This window comes from Hemitrygon akajei, chromosome 1 (genome assembly GCF_048418815.1).
Source record: "Hemitrygon akajei chromosome 1, sHemAka1.3, whole genome shotgun sequence".
Classification (NCBI taxonomy): domain Eukaryota; kingdom Metazoa; phylum Chordata; class Chondrichthyes; order Myliobatiformes; family Dasyatidae; genus Hemitrygon; species Hemitrygon akajei.
The window spans coordinates 153137271-153156031 of NC_133124.1; positions in this window are offsets into that span (position 1 = coordinate 153137271).

Genomic DNA, 18761 nt, shown 5'->3' on the forward strand with positions numbered 1-18761 from the left:
ACAGCTTGCCAAATATAGAATATTTGATGGCTCTGGGTCTGTATTCACTAGAATTCAGAAGAATGAGCTTTATTGAAACTTATTAAATGGTGAAAAGTCTTGACAGAGTTGATGTGATGTTTCCTATGGCGGGACAGCTTAAGACTAGAGACACTATAGCTCTCTATTTTACTAAGCTCCATGTACCAGTCTAAAAGTCTCTTAAAAGACCCTATTGTATCTGCCTCCACCACCGTCACCAGCAGCCCATTCTATGCACTCACCACTCTCTGAGTAAAAAACTTACCTCTGACATCTCCTCTGTACCTACTCCCCAGCACCTTAAACCCGTGTCCTCTTGTGGCAACCATTTCAGCCCTGGGATAAAGCCTCTGACTATCCACACAATCAATGCCTCTCATCATCTTGTACACCTCTATCAGGTCACCTCTCATCCTCCGTCGCTCCAAAGAGAAAAGGCTGAGTTCACTTAACCTATTCTCACAAGGCATGCTCCCCAATCCAGGCAACATCCTTGTAAATCTCCTCTGCACCCTTTCTATGGCTTCCACATCCTTCCTATAGTGAGGGGACCAGAAATGAGAACAAACTATAATACTATATTCTGCCACCATATCTGACCTACCAAAATGAACCACTTCACAGTGTTACGGATTCAGCAACAATAAATATATGAGTGAGGCCGGGTTTTTATAACAAATAAAACATTTATTAAACACTGAAAAACAAACCCCCAAAAGTAAACAAACAACTAACGTAACCGGAAATCAGCTGCTGTGCGGCAGCTTAAACAGTTCTTAAAGGAATAAAGCAAAAACAGTTCTTAAAGCAATGTTGCAAAAACAGTTCTTCAAAGTAGTACTGCAAAAGTTCAAAATGCTTACAGTCCATTAAAGGAGAGACTTTTTAGACGATTTAAATCCTCTTTCACGTCATGTTGCTGCGGTTCCCAGTCGAACTATACTTTTCCTGGAGAATTTACGAAGATGAAAATGAAACGGCTTAAAGGCATTGACCTTTCCTTTACAAAACTGTACCCAAACCTTTCTGCTATTATTTGCAGGGGTTAACATGGGCACAGCCAACGAATTCCTTCCGAATGAGGATCAAACAAGGTCGAACCTGTTTCACCATTGAAATCGACTTTCCTCGATCTTTTAGCTCCCGAACTCCGATCTTCACTCTCCACTGATTTTTAACTGGCAGTATTATAAAGAAACTGCCGGCAATGACCTTTTAAACTTTAGGGATTAAATAAAACTCCATCTTTCAACCAAACTGCGTCATAATATTGGACCACGCAGTGGCATGGAGTCAAAATGGCAAATCCAGCCATGAACTGCCCCTCCTCACAGGGAGGGGTCCTCCTTTTATGCCCTGTAAAAAAAACCTGTCACATGACCTCTACTGGCAGGAAAATGACATCACTCCACCATCACAAGACCACTACCTTAGGTCCAGCATATCTTCAACACCACTGTCACGTGACAAGTACAAGATACCCACGGGTACGTAACACCTCCCTCCAAAAAAATTTTTGGTCTGTCAAGAACAAAATTTTAACAATTATTTACAAAAAAAACCAAATGTATAAATTTTATAACATACACAGTATACATAGTATCATCATATAACATCTTGCAATTTACAATACAGTAGGAGTGTTACAATTGTTAAAAAAATCACTCCATAAAAAAAATTACATTGTACATTCAACATCGAGATAGACAATCAGCAACCACATTATCTTTACCTTTAATATGAGTTATCACAATATTGTACTCTTGTAACATCAAATTCCAATTTAATAACCTTCTGTTTTTGTTTTTCATCTTACTCAGAAACACTAATGGATTATGATCAGTGTAAACAATAAGTGGTTTTTGAGTTGTACCAACATATATGTCAAAATGTTCTAAAGCTAAAACAAGAGATAACAATTCCTTCTCTATCGTCGATTAGTTTCTTTGATGCTTATTAAATTTCTTAGAAAAGTAAGCTACTGGATGATCAACCTCATCACCCTCATTCCTTTGCATTAAAACTGCTCCTGCAGCCTCATCACTAGCATCTATAGCTAATGAAAAAGGTTTTTCAAAGTCAGGTGCCTTGAGCACAGGTTGTTGACATATCATAGTTTTCAATTTCTCAAATGCTTCTTAACAAGGCACTGTCCACACAAACTTCTCATTCTTCTTCAAGAGGTTAGTTAATGGAAGGGCAACATTAGCAAAATTCTTACAAAATTTTCGATAATATCCTACTATTCCCAAGAATCTCCTGAGAGTTTTTTTTCCCGTTGGAGTGGGAATCTCTAAAATTGCCCAAACTTTTGCCTGAACAGGAGCTACGTTACCTTGACCCACAACATAACCACGGTAAGTCACAGTGGCATGTCTGAATTCACTCTTAGCTGAATTAATAGTTAAGTTATCTTTTGAAAGTCTTTCAAGCAATTTCTCCATTGCAATAATGTGTGCTTCCCAAGTATCATTTCCTGTCACTAAATCATCAATATAAGCATCTGTATCTTTCAATCCCTGAATCACAGAGTTAATCATCCTCTGGAAAGTACCTGGGGCATTCTTCATCCCAAATGGAAGAACATTATATTCATATAGCCCAGATGGAGTTACAAATGCAGAAATCTCTCTACCTCTGTCCGTTAGTGGAACACACCAATACCCTTTCAATAAATCAATCTTAGTATGGAACTTTGCTTTTCCAACTTTATCTACACAATCATCTACTCTAGGAATTGGATATGCATCTGTTTTCGTTACAGCATTCACCTTCCTATAGTCCGTACAAAACCTAATACTACCATCTGGTTTTGGCACCATAACACAGGGTGAACTCCAATTCAAGTTAGAAGGTCTAATAATATTATTCTCTAACATATATTTAATTTCTTTCTCAGCAAGTTCACATTTTTCTATGTTCATCCTATATGGGTGTTGTTTAATGGGTTTGGCATCTCTAACATCTACATCATGTGAAGCCATAGTAGTCCTTCTCGGAACGTCTGGAAACAAATCCTTATATTTAAAAATTAATTTCTTCATCTGCTGTTTCTGCTCTGGCTGTAAATGTGCTAATTTCTCATCAATATTTTCCAGAATGGTTGAGTTTGGTAACCTGACAGAAACAATGTTGGATTTAGAATGAAATTCAGATGAATCATCTATCATGTTCCTAGTTAAATCAAATTCATTATCATTAACCACAACAGTCACAGTAGCAGACTGTTTCTCATAATATGGCTTTATCATATTTATATGGCATAGTTGTGTTGGCCTTCTACAATCTGGAGTTTTTATCACGTAATCCACATCATTGATTTTAGACACAATTTCATAAGGACCATGAAATCTAGCTTGTAAAGGATTCATTTGCACTGGGAAAAGAACCAGCACCTTATCTCCAGGTTTAAACATCCTCATCCTAGCTTCTTTATCATACCAAGTTTTCATTTTCTCCTGAGCCAATTTCAAATTTTCCTTGGCTAAGCTACAAGCTTTATGTAACTTGTCCTTAAATTTCAAAACATAGTCCAACAAATTAGTGTGTACTTCCTTACTAATCCACTGTTCTTTTAATAAAGCTAAAGGTCCTCTAACTCTATGCCCAAATACAAGTTCAAATGGACTGAAACCTAAAGATTCTTGTACCAATTCCCTTACTGCAAATAAAAGGAAATTTATATCCTCATCCCAATCACTTTCATTTGCCATACAATATGTCCTAATCATATTCTTGAAGGTAGAATGAAACCTCTCCAAGGCACCTTGCGATTCCGGATGGTATGCAGATGAAGTGATTTGCTTAGCTCCCAATTTATAAACTATCTGTTGAAACAATCCAGACATAAAATTACTGCCTTGATCAGAATGTATTTCCTTAGGTAATCCAAAATAAGTAAAGAATTTTATAAGAGCCTTTATCACAGTTTTAGCTGTTATATTCCTAAGTGGTACTGCCTCTGGAAACCTAGACGAAGTACACATGATAGTCAACAAGTACTGATAACCAGTTTTTGTTTTTGGTAATGGACTGACACAGTCTCTAATAACTTTAGAAAATGGTTCACCAAATGCTGGAATAGGTTGTAATGGAGCTACTGGTGTAACTTGATTTGGTTTACCCACAATATGACAAGTATGGCACGTTTTACAAAACATCGCCACATCTTTTCTTAGACCAGGCCAGTAAAAATGTTTTAAAATCTTGTCCACTGTTTTCCTTACCCCTTGATGTCCACCTAAGGGCACACTATGAGCTAAAGTCAAAATCTCATTTCAATAAACTTTAGGGACAACTACCTGGTAAACAATATTCCATTCATCACTTGCAGGAATTGTAGGCGATCTCCACTTCCTCATCAACACTCCTTTTTCAAAATAATATCCTACTGGCATCTTCTCAATCTCACTATCTGGTAGAGATTGTTCTCTTAATTTTATAATCTCAGGGTCTCTACTCTGCTCTGCTATCATCTCCTTCCGAGACAGAGATAAATCTTCATGGTCAGACTTACTCCAAGAATCTTGTTCAAACAATGAAGGTAAGAAAGTCTCTGACACATCCTCAAAACTCGAATCCTGAGTTGAACAGTCATGGGTAACAACCTCATTCTGCGCATCAATCTTTTTAGCCATAGCTCTAGTCACAACACAGGAAGAATCTATGTTAGAATTCATCTGTGGTTCCTCTGACTCCATTGTCAAATGCACTTCAGGAAAAACTTGTCCACCTGCCAAGTCATTACCTAACAATAAAGAAATATCCTTCACAGGTAAGCTAGGCTGTAATCCTACCTTAACAAGTCCTGTAACTAACCCTGACTTTAAATTTACTTTATGCAAATGTACAGGCATAAAGGCACTCCCAACACCTCATATATAATTTACCTCACCAGTATCAGGCTCTTCATTAAACTTCAATACACTGTCTAACATCAGTGATTGAGAAACTCCAGTATCCCTAAGGATCTTTATTGGCACCGGAGTAGATCCTTCTTTCAAGGATACAAACCCTTCAGTTATAAAATGATCATATCCTTTTTAACTTGGTCAGACTCTAACAAAACTTCATTTGTGTTTATCAAACCCTCTAATTTTACAGGTGTTTCAGTATGTTGCACACAAGCATCTGGGACTGCTTCCTTCTTTTTCTTCTTCAATCCGAAACAGCTGGCTATCATGTGACCAGGTTTCTTACAATAGTTACAAATAGGACCAAACTGTCTTTCCTTCACAGGTTTTTCCTTCCTCCTTACCTTTCTCATTAACTTCTGATTTAATTTCTGATTTACCTTGAGTCTCTGTGTTATTTTTCCTCTTAAAAATTCTGCCCTGAGGAAATTTATTCTTATGGATTAAAACATACTCATCAGCTAATCTAGCAGAGTCCTGCAATGTATCAGTATCCCTCTCATTTAAGTAGGTCCTTACTTCAACAGGGATGCTTCTTTTAAATTCCTCCATTAAAATCAGCTCTTTCAATTTATTATTGTCCCCATTTACATTTTTAGAGGAAACCCATCTCTCAAAACACACAGCTTTATCATAGGCAAATTCCACATAAGTTTTTTCCACAGACTTCTTCAAACTTCTGAATCTTTCTCTATACGCTTCTGGGACTAATTCGTATGCTTTCAAAATTTGCTGTTTCAGAATATCATAATCTAGTGCTTGCACAGCAGTTAAAGATATATAAACTTGTTGTGCTTTGTCTTTAATTACACTCTGTAACAACACTGACCATTTATCTTTTGGCCACTCTGAAATCTGAGCAATCGTTTCGAAATGTTGGAAATATCTTTCTACTTCTGTTTCACTAAATGGTGGGACCAATTTAATTTCTTGACTAGCAACAAACGTTTTTCTAGAACAAGAAGACTGATTCTCAGACCTTAATTCCGCCATCGCATATTCAAATTCCCTCTTTTTATTTTCAGCTTCTAACCTACAATGCTGCAATTCTGCTTTACTTTGTTCCAACTTCATTTGTTCGATTTGCAACTGCATCTCTAGATTACTTAGTGGAAACGACTCTAAAATCGATTCATCAAAATCACCCGAATCCACATAGTGTGACGTGATTTTTCTCTGTATTAGAGCCTTCGACGTAGACCTCGAAATACCTTTAAGTTCCAATCTACTAGCTATCTCAGACACCTCAGTTTTTTTCGCCTTCGCTAATAACTCCACATCTGGCGAAGCCAGAAACTCATCAATATTCATTGTTGCCGATTACCACTCACCAGCCAATCAAACAAAAGAATCGAGTATTCCCCTTTTCCAAAACACCGATTCAAAATATAACAAGCATTTAAACTCAAAAATGGTTCATCCCAGACGAGCCCCCATATTTACGTTACGGATTCAGCAACAATAAATATATAAGTGAGGCCGGGTTTTATAACAAATAAAACATTTATTAAACACTGAAAAACAAACCCCCAAAAGTAAACAAACAACTAACGTAACCGGAAATCAGCTGCTGTGTGGCAGCTTAAACAGTTCTTAAAGGAATAAAGCGAAAACAGTTCTTAAAGCAATGTTGCAAAAACAGTTCTTCAAAGTAGTATTGCAAAAGTTCAAAATGCTTACAGTCCATTAAAGGAGAGACTTTTTAGACGATTTAAATTCTCTTTCACATCGTGTTGTTGCAGTTCCCAGTCGAACTATACTTTCCCGGAGAATTTATGAAGATGAAAATGAAACGGCTTAAAGGCATTGACCTTCCCTTTACAAAACTGTACCCAATCCTTTCTGCTATTATTTGCAGGGGTTAACACGGGCACAGCCAACGAATTCCTTCCGAATGAGGATCAAACAAGGTCGAACCTGTTTCACCGTCAAAATCGACTTTCCTCGATCTTTTAGCTCCCGAACTCCGATCTTCACTCTCCACTGATTTTTAACTGGCAGTATTATAAAGAAACTGCCAGCAATGACCTTTTAAACTTTAGGCATTAAATAAAACTCCACCTTTCAACCAAACTGCATCATAATATTGGACCACGCAGTGGCATGGAGTCAAAATGGCAAATCCAGCCACGAATTGCCCCTCCTCACAGGGAGGGGTCCTCCTTTTATACCCTGTAAAAAAAAACTGTCACATTACCTCTACTGGTGGGAAAATGACGTCACTCTACCATCACAAGACCACTACCTTAGGTCCAGCATATCTTCAACACTACTGTCACGTGACAAGTACAAGATACCCACGGGTACGTAACAACAGTTATCTGGGTTGAACTCCATTTGCCACTTCTCAGCCAAGTTTTGCATCCTATCAATGTCCTGCTGTAATCTCTGACAGCCCTCCACATGATACACAACACCTCCAACCTTTGTGTCATCAGCAAACTTACTAGCCCATCCCTCCACTTCCTCGTCCAGGTCATTTATAAAAATCACGAAGAATAAAGGTCCCAGCACAGATCCCTGAGGTACTCCACTGGTGACCGACCTCCATGCAGAATATGACCCGTCTACAACCACTCTTTGCCTTCTGTGGGCAAGGCAGTTCTGGATCCACAAAGCAATGTCCCCTTGGATCCCATGCCTCTTTACTTTCTCAATAAGCCTTGCATGGGGTACCTTATCAAATGCCTTGCTGAAATCCATATACACTGCATCTGCTGCTCTTCCTTCATCAATATGTTTTGTCACATCCTCAAAAAATTCAATCTGGCTCATAAGGCACAACATGCCCTTGACAAAGTCATGTTGACTACTCCTAATCATATTATATCTCTCCAAATGTTCATAAAACCTGCTTCTCAGTATCTTCTCCATCAACTTACCAACCACTGAAGTAAGACTCACTGGTCTATAATTTCCTGGGCTATCTCTACTCCCTTTCTTGAATAAGGGAGCAACATCCGCAACCCTCCAATCCTCCGGAACTTCTCCCGTCCCCATTGATGATGCAAAGATCATCGCCAGAGGCTCAGCAATCTCCTCCCTCGCCCCCACAGTAGCCTGGGGTACATCTCATCTGGTCCCGGCGACTTATCCAACTTGATGCTTTCCAAAAGCTCCAGCACATCCTCCTTCTTAATATCTGCATGTTCAAGCTTTTCAGTCTGCTGCAAGTCATCACTACAATCACCAAGATCCTTTTCCATACTGAATACTGAAGTAAAGAATTCATTAAGTACCTCTGCTATTTCCTCTGGTTGCATACACACTTTTCCACTGTCACACTTGATAGATCCTATTCTTTCGTGTCTTATCCTCCTGCTCTTCACATACTTGTACAATGCCTTGGGGTTTTCCTTAATTCTGCCCACCAAGGCCTTCTCATGGCCCCTTCTGGCTCTGCTAATTTCCTTCTTAAGCTCCTTCTAAGTAGCCTTATAATCTTCTAGATCTCTAACATTACCTAGCTCTCTGAACCTTTTGTAAGCTTTTCTTTTCTTCTTGACTCGTATTACTACAGCCTCTGTACACCACGGTTCCTGTACCCTACCATAATTTCCCTGTCTCATTGGAATGTACCTATACAGAACTCCACACAAATATCCCCTGAATATTTGGCACATTTCTTTCATACTTTTCCCTGATAACATCTGTTTCCAATTTAAGCATCCAAGTTCCTGCCTGATAGCCTCATAATTCCCCTTACTCCAATTAAATGCTTTTCTAACTTGTCTGTTAGAATTATGATCACTATCTCCAAAATGCTTTCCCACTGAGAGATCTGACACTTGACCAGGTTCATTTCCCAATACCAGATCAAGTACAGCCTCTCCTCTTGTAGGCTTATCTACATACTGTGTCAGGAAACCTTTCTGAACATACCTAACAAACTCCACCCCAGCTAAACTCCTCACTCTAGGGAGATGCCAATCGATATTAGGAAAATTAAAATCTCCCATCACGACAACTCTGTTATTATTTGTTTCCCTATCTGCTCCTCAATATCCCTGTTACTATTGGGCGGCCTGTAAAAAAATTCTTCTTCTTATTATTATTATTATTATTACATATCTGAAAAACCTTTAAACATCAACTTCTAGTTTTCTGGTTATTGACTCTTTGCTTTCCATATTAATGTGTTGGTGTTAAATTATGGAATCTTTATATTCCGCAGCCAGAACACTCTTTTAGCAACATTCTTATTTGTTCTTTGATCTAACACCATTGTTAACTTCCCTTGCTGGTGTAGTGTAGTGTAGGCCTCTATTAATCTTGATAGACCATGGATTTGCACCTTGGGAAGTTTCCAAGGCACAAGCCTGGGCAAGGTTTTTTTTTAATGGAAGACCAGCAGTTGCCCAAGCTGCAAGTCTCCCCCCTCCATGACACCAATGTTGTCCAAGGGAAGGGTGACCCATACAGCTTGGCACTGGTGTCATCGCAGAGCAATGTGTGGTTAAGTGCCTTGCTCAAGGACACACACGCTCGAACTAGCGGTCTTCAGATAACTAGACGATTGCCTTAACCACTTGGCCACACGCCAACACTTCCCTTGCTGGTTACAGTTGGATAATGGTTACTGTTGGATTTTAGTGCCTGAAGGGACTTGTATTTCTTCTGGCATATTAATGGATTTTTAAAAAACTTTATCTATTGCTTCTGTACTGTCATTACTTTTTGTTCTGTTTGTGGTACTGGGAAGCTAGGTGGCCATGAATACCACACACAAGAGATGCAGAGGTGAGGAACAAATATGCTGCTGCTGTTTCATCTAACCAGAATGCCCTCTCACATTACGTCCAGTACGGAACACACAGGGAAACTTGACAGCAACCCATATGGGACAAAACATACCCCTTCCCTCTTATTTTAAAGGTTTCTCCTCTTTCCCTACACAGACCAACTACTACTGAACTACTAATATTCAATGGAATAATGGGAAAAATGAGGACAGCGCAGGACATGAAAAATGTCGAAAAATGAAGAAATACTCAAATGGTAAAATAGTACAATCGTGGCTGACCAGGGAAGTCAAAGACAATGTAATAACAAAAGAGAGGGTATACAACAAAGCAAAAATTAGCGGGAAGATAGAGGATTAGGAAACTTTTGAAAAATTACAGAGAGTAACTAAAAGAATCATTTGGAGGGTAAAGATGAAATACGAAAGCAAGCTAGCAAACAGTGTCAAAGTGCATAGTAAAAGCTTTTTCAAGTATGTAAAAAATTAATGTGAGATGAAAATGGATAGAGGACCACTAGAACATGAGGCCGGAGAAATAATAACAGGGGACAAGGAGATGGCTGATGAACTAAATGAGTATTTTGCTTCAGTCTTCACTGTGGAAGACAGCAGCAGTGTGCCAGATATTAGTGTGTGAAGGAAGAGAAGTGATGAAGTTACTATTACAAAGGAGAAGGGGCTCAAAAAGCTGGAAGACCCAAGGATACATAAGTCACCCGGACCAGATGAACTGCACCCTAGGGTTCTGAAATAGGTAGCGTTATTGATTGTGGACGCATTAGCAATGATCTTTCAAAAATCTGGCATTATGCCAGAGGACTGGAAAATTGCAAATGTCTGTCCACTCTTTAAGAAAGGAGGAAGGCAGCAGAAAAGAAATTATGGACCACTCAGCCTGACCTCAACAACTGAGAAGATGTTGAAGTCAATTGTTAAGGATGAGGTGATGGAGTACTTGGTGACACAGGACAAGATAGGACAAAGTCAGTGTGGTTTCCTTAAGGGAAAATCTTGCCTGATAAACCTGTTGGAATTCTTTGAGGAGATTTTAAGTAGGATAGATAAAGGGGATGTAGTGGATGTTGTATACTTGGGCTTTCAGAAGGCCTATGAAAATGTGCCACACATGAGGCTGCTTACCAAGTTAAGAGCCCGTGGTATTACAAGAAAGTTACTAATGTTAGAGCATTGGCTGGTTGGTAGGAAGCAGTGAGTGGTTAGCTGCCAGTGACAAATGGTGTTCCGCAGGGGTAAGTGTTGGGACCACTTCTTTTTATGCTGTATATCAGTGATTTAGATGATGGAACAGATGGTTTTGTTGCCAAGTTTGCAGATGATATGAAGGTCGATGGAGGGACAGGTAGCATTGAGAAAACAGGTAGTCTGCAGAAGGACTTGGATAGATTAGGAGAATGTACAAGAAAGTGGCAAATGAAATACAATGTTAGTCATGCACTTGGGTAGAAGAAATAAATGTGCAGACTATTTTCTAGAGGGGGAGAAAATCCAAAAATCTGAGATGCTAAGGGAATTGGGCGTCCTTGGGCAGAACACCCTAAAGGTTAACTTGCAGGTTGAGTCGGTGGTGAGGAAGGCAAATGCAATGTTAGCATTCATTTCAAGAGGTCTAGAATACAAGAGCTGGGATTCACCTATTGTGAACAGTTTGGGCTTATTATCTGAGAAAAAGATGTGCTGGCATTGGAGAGGGTCAAGAGGCGGTTCACAAGGATGATTCCGGGAATGAAAGGGTTATCATACGAGGAACGTTTGATAGCTCTACTCGCTGGGGATCTCATTGAAACCTTTTGAATATTGAACTGCTGTGACAGAGTAGATGTAGAAAGGATGTTTCCCGTGGTGGGGGAGTCTAGGACAAGAGGGCTACAACCTCAGGTTAGAGGGGCGTTCATTGAAAACAGAGATGTGGAGAAATGCTTTTGCTAGAGGAAGGTGAATTTGTGGAATTTGTTATCACAGGCAGCTGTGGAGGCCAGGTCAAGGCAGGGTGTACTCAAGGCAGAGATTGGACATGGCATCAACGGTTACAGGGAGAAGGCCTTGGAGTGGGGCTGAGGAGGAGAAAAAAGGTGGAGCAGACTCGATGGGCCAAATGGCCTAATACTGCTCCTGTGTCTTATGGTCTTATCATCAAATTCAACCAACAGCAAAAAAACATTTTAATTCTAAACTACAGAAGGAGGGTAAACTGCCTCTATTCCCAGACATAACTCTGGGAATTATTCTGCCCCATGTGCTGAGGGGCCATCACTAAACCGGAGATTCAATCTGTCTGGAAGTCTGTTCCCGTGAGGGTACCAGTGACCTGGGGACGACTCCAAAGTCATTTTATCTCTCGCTGGTGTATGTATAGATCTTGGCTTGGCTACTGCGTTGTCGGTAGCAGGCACCTCAAAAACCACAGGTGATGGGGAAGCACTGGCTGTCTCATTGGATCTTAATGGAGGTTCTCCGGTCATTGTCTCGGAATCCTGTCTCATTTCCACAACTGGATCAGGATTGGTCAGTTTAGGTTGGTTTTCAGGAGCCTCAGAAGTTGGTAACAGCTGATCAAATGCCTTCTCCAGATGTTGTGGTTACTAGTTTCCACTGTGTACAACACAGGAGCAGTTTGTGCCACCACCATCATCGCAGGTATCCATTTTATTTCAGAGATGTTGTACTGGGACAGTACTCGCTCTTCTGCTGCGAAGCTTCTGTTCTTCAGTTTGCCACGTCTGTCTGCTCGTTTTTCTTGTTACTTAGCAAAATCTGTTTTGTGTTTGGGGTCTAAGCAGGTTAAGTCGGGTGTGAAGCTGTCTTCTCATCAGTGCAGTGGCTGGAACCATTTGGTGGTGCAGTGAGGTGTGTTGCGGTATGTCAGCAACGGAGTGCTAAGACGTTAGTTGAGAGATCCACTTCCCACTGAAGCCTTGAGGGCTTCTTTCATTATTCGTACAAATCATTCAGCAAGACCATTAGTGGCTGCGTGATATTGTGCTGACTTGACGTGCTGAAGACCTTTTGCTTCCATAGGTGCCTTGAACTCTTCAGACAGTAGTTGTGGACCATTGTCACTTACGAGCTGTTGAAGAAGCCTAATATGGTTAAAGATGGAATGTAGCTCCTCAATGCATATTTCAGATGGCTGGCTGTACTTCTACTCACAGAGACTGAAGACTGCAGCACCAGTAGTGAGGACCAAGAAGGTTTGGACAAGGGAAGCACAGGAGCACCTACAGGACTGCTTTGAATCAGTGGACTGGACTGTATTCAGGGCTTCATCTTCGAACCTGGATGAGTATGCTGCAGTTGTTACCGATTTCATTAAAACCTGTGTGGATGAGTGTGTGCCTACAAAGACTTACTGTACATTCCCAAACCAAAAGCCGTGGATGAACCAGGAGGTACGTCGTCTGTTGAAGGCCAGATCTGTGGCATTCAAATCTGGAAACCCAGATCTGTACCAGAAAACCAGGCGTGATTTGTGGAGGGCTATTTCAAGGGTGAAGAGACAATTTCAAACGAAGTTAGAGGTGATATCGGGTGCACAACAACTCTGCAAGGTCTGCAAGACATTACTTCCCACAAAGCGAAACTCAACAGTATGACTGGCAGTGATGCTGCACTACCAGATGAACTCAACGCCTTCTATACCTGCTTTGAAAGAGAGAACACAACTACAGCTGTGAAGATCCCTGCTGCACCTGATGACCCTGTGATCTCTATCCCAGAGACTGATGTTAGACTGTCTTTAAAGAGAGTGAACCCTCGCAAGGTGGAAGGTCCCGATGGAGTACCTGGTAAGGCTCTGAAAATCTGTGACAACCAACTAGCGGGAGTATCCAAAGACATTTTCAACCTCTCACTGCTACGGGCAGAAGTTCCTACTTATTTCAAAAAGGCAACAATTATACCAGTGCCAAAGAAAGTTAATGTGGGCTGCCTTAGTGACTATCGCCCGGTAGCACTCACATCGACAGTGATGAAATGCTTTGAGAGGTTGGTCATGACCAGACTGAACTCCTGCCTCAGCAAGGACCTGGAAATATTGCAACTTGCCTGTCACCACAATAGGTCAATAGTTTATCTTTCTATTTCTTCATTGATCAGTGCATAGTAACAGGTATATTCTTTGTGTGAGATCTGGGGGCTCTGGGAGAGCTCTAGCCTCCCGAATAATTACAGTACATCTTCACAAAGTACAGCTCCAGAGAGACAGTGTTAAGGATCTGAAACTGCAGCCAGATGACCTTCAGTTCATCCAGAAGAATCAGGGGGTGATCGGAGCTACACTATAGTCAGGTAGTTAGTTACCTGGGTGACTGTAAGGAGAGGGAAAGGGAATAGGCAGCCAGAGCTGAGTAGTCCTGTGGACGTTCCACTTGATAATCAGTATATTGCTTCGGATACAGCTGGTGGGGGATATGACCTAACCACAGCGACCAGGTCTCTGGCATGAGTCTGGTGGTGTGGCTCAGAGGGGAAGGGGTGAAGAAGAGGAGAGTAGCAGTGATAGGTGATTCTATAGTTAGGGGAGCAGACAGAAGATTCTGTGGATTTGAAAGAGATACCTGGATGATATATTGCTTCCCAGGTGCCAGTCGTGGATGTCTCAGATTGGGTCCACAACATTCTAAGGGGGGAGGCTGATGAGTCAGAAGCTGTGATACGTATTGCTGCCAATGACATGCTGTAGGTAGGAAAAGGGAGAAGGTCCAGAAGAGAGATTTTAGGGAGTTAGGCAGAAAGCTGAAAAGCAGAACTTACAGGGTAGAAATCTTTGGATTACTACTTATGCCACGTGTCAGAGAGGCTAAGAACTGGATTATTTGGCAGATGATTAAAAACATTACTAATTAACACTTTTTTGAAGTTAATTGTCACTGCAAACAATGAAGAGGCGAATGCAAGCGAAGTAAATTTGAGAGATGTACCATGCTGGTGCACTGCGACATTGAAGCACTTGGAGGTGCAGCCATGCTGGTTTGAGTGAATGTTTCAGAGAGGAGAGGCTGAGACAGATGTCTGCCCAACTAACCCGGGTGTGGGGCTGGATCTCTCAAAGCACCAGAGTTAGAGAAAAACTTCCTCGGCCCGCAAAATCTAGCCCCAAAGCAAATCTCTCAGTGGCGTGTTCTAAGCCCAGAGTGACTTGCTGCAGCAGGGCCCAGGTCCTAATGCGAGGCATGATCTGCTCTTTGAACAATTTCAATCCCGGCTCAGATGGACTGGGGGAGGGAGTGAGCTCCTCTCTGCGTGATGCTAAGGCTGTGAGACCGCCCCCAGCTGCTGTGTTTCATGTCAGTGAACTTTGTGGCGATTTGATGAACTGACGAACTGAATACTGAGGATTTGGGCCTACTCCAGGCTGCTGCAGGGATTTGGATCTAAGGACTCAATTTGGTTTGGAATGCTGTTATTGTTCGGTTCTATTGTTTGGATGAATTGTGCTTTTTTCTCCTTTCTCTGTGCATTGGGGGGGGGATTGATCTGTATTTATTTATTTTTAATTGCATTGTTTTGGGTTTCTTGCTTTGCGAACTGCCTGTAAGCAGGCAAATCTTAACCATATAACAAATATTACAATTACAGCACGGAAACAGGCCATCTCGGCCCTTCTAGGCCGTGCCGAACGCTTACTCTCACCTAGTCCCACCGACCTGCACTCAGCCCATAACCCTCCATTCCTTTCCTGTCCATATACCTATCCAATTTTACTTTAAATGACAATACCGAACCTGCCTCTACCACTTCTACGAGAAGCTCGTTCCACATAGCTACCACACTCTGAGTAAAGAAATTCCCCTTCATGTTATCCTTAAACTTTTGTCCCCTAAGTCTCAACTCATGTCCTCTTGTTTGAATCTCTCCTACTCTCAATGGAAAAAGCCTATCCACGTCAACTCTATCCCCCTCATAATTTTAAATACCTCTATCAAGTCCCCCCTCAATCTTCTATGCTCCAAAGAATAAAGACCTAACTTGTTCAATCTTTCCCTGTAACTTAGGTGCTGAAACCCAGGTAACATTCTAGTAAATCTTCTCTGTACTCTCTCTATTTTGTTGATATCTTTCCTATAATTCGGTAACCAGAACTGTACACAATACTCCAAATTCGGCCTTACCAATGCCTTGTACAATTTTAACATTACATCCCAACTCCTATACTCAATGTTCTGCTTTATAAAGGCCAACATACCAAAAGCATTCTTCACCACCCTATCCACATGAGATTCCACCTTCGGGGAACTGTGCACCATTATTCCTAGATCACTCTGTTCTTTTGCATTCCTCAATGCCCTACCCTCTACCATGTATGTCCTATTTGGATTATTCCTACCAAAATGTAGCACCTCACATTTATCAGCATTAAATTCCATCTGCCATCGTTCAGCCCACTCTTCTAACTGGCCTGAACCTCTCTGCAATCTTTGAAAACCTACTTCATTATCCACAACGCCACCTACCTTAGTATCATCTGCATACTTACTAATCCAATTTACCACCCCATCATCCAGATCATTCATGTATATGACAAACAACATTGGACTCAGTACAGATCCCTGAGGCACACCACTAGTCACCGGCCTCCAACCTGACAAACAGTTATCCACCACTACTCTCTGGCATCTCCCATCCAGCCACTGTTGAATCCATTTTACTACTTCAATATTAATACCTAACGATTGAACCTTCCTAACTAACCTTCTGTGCGGAACCTTGTCAAAGGCCTTACTGAAGTCCATATAGACAACATCCACTGCTTTACCCTCGTCAACTTTCCTCGTAACCTCTTCAGTAAATTCAATAAGATTTGTCAAACATGACCTTCCTCGCTCAAATCTATGTTGACTGTTCCTAATCAGATCCTGTCTATCCAGATAATTATATATACCATCTCTAAGAATACTTTCCATTAATTTTTACCCACCACTGACGTCAAACTGACAGGCCTATAATTGTTAGGTTTACTCTTAGATCCCTTTTTAAACAATGGAACCACATGAGCAATACGCCAATCCTCAGGCACCATCCCCGTTTCTAATGACATTTCAAATATTTTTGTCAGAGCCCCTGCTATTTCTACACTAACTTCCCTCAAGGTCCTAGGGAATATCCTGTCAGGATCGGGAGATCTATCCACTTTTTTATTCCTTAAAAGTGCCAGTAGTTCCTCCTCTTTAATCGTCATAGTTTCCATAACTTCCCTACTTGTTTCCCTTACCTTACACAATACAATACCAAAGAAAAGAAATTGTTCATAATCTCCCCCATCTCTTTCGGCTCCACACATAGCTGTCCACTCTGATTCTCTAAGGGACCAATTTTATCCCTCACTATCCTTTTGCTGTTAATATAACTGTAGAAACCCTTTGGATTTATTTTCACCTTTCTTGCCAAAGCAACTTCGTATCTTCTTTTAGCTTTTCTAATTTCTTTCTTATGATTCTTCCTACATTCTTTATATTCCTCAAGCACCTCATTTACTCCATGCTGTCTATATTTATTGTAGATATTTCTCTTTTTCCTAACCAAGTTTCCAATATCCCTTGAAAACCCTGGCTCTCTCAAACTTTTAACCTTTCATTTCAACCTAACAGGAACATAAAGATTCTGTACCCTCAAAATTTCACCTTTAAATGACCTCCATCTCTCTATTACATCCTTCCCATAAAACAATTGTCCCAATCCACTCATTCCAAATCCTTTCACATCTCCTCAAAGTTAGCCTTTCTCCAATCAAAAATCTCAACACTGGGTCCAGTCCTATCCTTCTCCATAATTATATTGAAACTATTGGCATTGTGATCACTGGACCCGAAGTGCTCCCCAACACATACCTCCGTCATCTGACCTATTTCTTCTCTAACAGAAGATCCAACACTGCCCCTTCTCTGGTCAGTACTTCTATGTATTGCTACAAAAAACTGTCCTGCACACATTTTACAAACTCCAAACCATCCATCCCTTTTACAGTAAGGGCTTCCCAGTCTATGTGTGGAAAATTAAAATCTCCCACAATCACAACCCTGTGCTTACTACAAATATCTGCTATCTCCTTACAAATTTGCTCCCCCAACTCTCGCTCCCCATTAGGTGGGCTATAATACACCCCTATAAGTGTTACTACAACTTTCCCATTCCTCAATTCCACCCAAATAGTCTCCCTAGACAAGCCCTCTAATCTACCCTGCCAGAGCACCGCTGTAATATTTTCTCTGCCAAAAAACGCAACACCTCCCCCTCTTGTCCCTCCAATTCTATCATACCTGAAGCATCGAAATCCAGGAATATTTAGTTGCCAATCACACCCCTCCTGCAACTATGTTTCACTAATAGCTACAACATCATATTTGCAGGTATCAATTCATTCTCTAAGCTCATCTACCTTTCTTACAATGCTCGTAGCATTAAAATAAATGCATTTAAGAAATTCTCCACCTCTTCCTTCTGTTTATCTCTAACAGTATAAAGAACTTTACTGTCGTCTTTTTCTTCCTTCTCCCGTACATCTGTCCCTACACTCTGATTCCCCTCCCCCCTTTGTATCTAGTTTAAGTCCACTGGAGCCTCTCTAGCAAACCTACCTTCAAGAATATTTGTCCCCCTCCAGTTCAGCTGTAAACCGTCCTGCCGGAACAGGTCCCACCTTCCCTGGAAAACTGCCCAATTATCTATAAATCTGAAGCCCTCCCTCCTGCACCATGTCTTCAGCCACGTGTTGATCTGCACTATCTTACTATTTCTAAACAACCTGCACGTGCCACTAATAGCAATCCTGAGATTGCTATCCTGGAGGTCCTGTCCTTTAACTTGGCACCTAGCTCCCTAACCTCACCTTTCAGGACCTCCTCACTCTTCCTACCCACGTCATTGGTCCCTACATGGACCAATACATCTGGCTGCTCACCCTCCCTCTTGAGAATACTGAGAACTCAATCCGAGATATTGTGGACCCTGGCACCAGGGAGGCAACAGACCATCTGGGATTCTCGATCTCTTCCACAGAACCTCCTATCTGTCCCCCTAACTATCGAATCCCCTATCACTACTGCTCTCCTCTTTTCCCTCCTTCCCTT